Below are 1,885 nucleotides of genomic sequence, written 5' to 3' on the forward strand. Positions count from 1 at the left end.
AAGTTGGTTCATTTGTGCCTGAATCGGTGCAAAGGGGTAGGTGTCTTGAGCATGATCCGTACCTCCACAAGTGTCGCAAACACATGCTATTGCATTAGCTGTGTTGTTCCCCATGGCTTCAAATTCTTGGTCAGAGCGTCCAGCTTTGTAGACATGAGTGTAACTGCATGTACGTCGAATTTCCCTGACGCTTTAATTGGATTCCTCATAAAAGAGCCACTGGATCTTTTAGATACCCATTGATGGTGATTATGTGCCACATTCTCTATGATCTCTTCAGCTTCATCGAGGGTTTTGTTCATCAGTGCTCCTCCTACTGCAGAATCAAGAGATACCTTCGTGTGATAATTTATCCCATTGTAGAAGGTGTGCAGAACCAACCATTTTTCAAGGCCATGACGGGGGCACTATCTTAGCATACTCTTGAATCTGTCTCAAGCTTCAAATAATGATTCTGAGTCTATTTGTTTGAAGCTAGCAATCAGGTTCCTTATGTGAGCAGTTTTGTTGGGTGGGTAGAACTTGTCCAGAAACTTCTGCTCACACTGCTCCCAGGATGATATGTTGTTTGCTGGAAGGGAGTTTATCTTCATAGTGCCACAGATCTCATAGAATAGCTCTAGGTGGTGGTTTGGGTACTCATGTGGTCCTCCTTCGAATTGATTTTGCTGGACCATGTGGATTACTGTGGGCTTGATTTCAAAGTTGTTGGCTTAAATGGGCGGTCGGGTGATGCTGGGCCGAACCCCTCATGCATATTATGCCGCGTAATCTTTCAGCAGTTTGTCGGCCATTTCTGAGGATTCTTATGCTGCTTGGAATGTCTTCTGTAGATTTCTTCTCCTCAGAAAGGTCCAGTCAATCTCTAGATCAAAGGGTAGTAGCTGTCATGAAAGGTTAGCTCTATGCATGCAATAATAAGATATGAAATATAATAGCGGAATATAAAATAATAATAATAATAATAAAATGAATGCAGGAAATTAAGAAAAGAAAAGAAAGCCTAGTCTAATCCGATATGATTTTGCTAACGTTATAGACGCAGTCCCTGTCAACGACGCCAAAAACTTGTTACAAACCGCAAGTGCATGGATTCGTCGTCAGTAATAAAAATATCGATCCCGCAGGGACTGGTTATAAGCACTAGTAATTGTTCACTAAGGGTTAGCTAGACTACCAATGGTTGTGAATAATCTAAGAAAGAAAGGTCGGTAAGAAGAATCGAGAGCTGGTAAGTCGAAGTGTTCACTTGGTTATGTGGGATTCTAGGAGGTCGGTTTCGTTGTGGTGGTGCTGAGGTGTCACATTTTATCCTACACTCGCTGTCCTTTAACATGCAATTGCCGGAAGCTAAAGCGGCTATTCTTAAGTACCAGAATAAAGAAGGACCCTAAGAAGTTCTGTTACAGTTTACTCCTGTCACTAGGGCACCTCGGCAAATCTTGAGGACACAACTCTAATTGGTAAGTTAAGAATAGTGGTTAAGAGCTAAGTTTGGTCTCTCGCTTCCTTGAGGAGAATTTGCCTCTCTTTTCAAGGAAGTATCCTAGATGTCTGTGAACGGGTTACCCCTGTCACTAGGGCCCCTCGGGTGTATGATCTAGGGATAATCCCTCTACGAGGTTAACAAGTTCTACACAATCAAGCAACATGCAATTGAGACAAAGCATCAAACATCATCCAACGAGTATAAGCATAATACAGGTTTTACATCAAACCGAACCACAACTTCTCCCTAATCCTAGAACAAAAGATCTACTCCATGAGTATCGGAGAAATACCCAAAGACATAATGTAGATAAACATACAATCATCAGACACGAAGAAAGAAAGAAAGAATATGCTTATTCAAATGACGACGAGTGGCCTTCGGATCCAATTCTCT

General features: G+C 41.9%; 1 pseudogene; it reads left to right on the forward strand.

Moving 5' to 3' along the window:
* The first annotated feature begins 390 nt into the window (after nucleotides 1-390).
* LOC122028421 lies at nucleotides 391-462 on the forward strand (annotated as a pseudogene).
* The last annotated feature ends 1,423 nt before the right edge of the window (nucleotides 463-1,885 follow it).

This window comes from Zingiber officinale, chromosome 10A (genome assembly GCF_018446385.1).
Source record: "Zingiber officinale cultivar Zhangliang chromosome 10A, Zo_v1.1, whole genome shotgun sequence".
Classification (NCBI taxonomy): domain Eukaryota; kingdom Viridiplantae; phylum Streptophyta; class Magnoliopsida; order Zingiberales; family Zingiberaceae; genus Zingiber; species Zingiber officinale.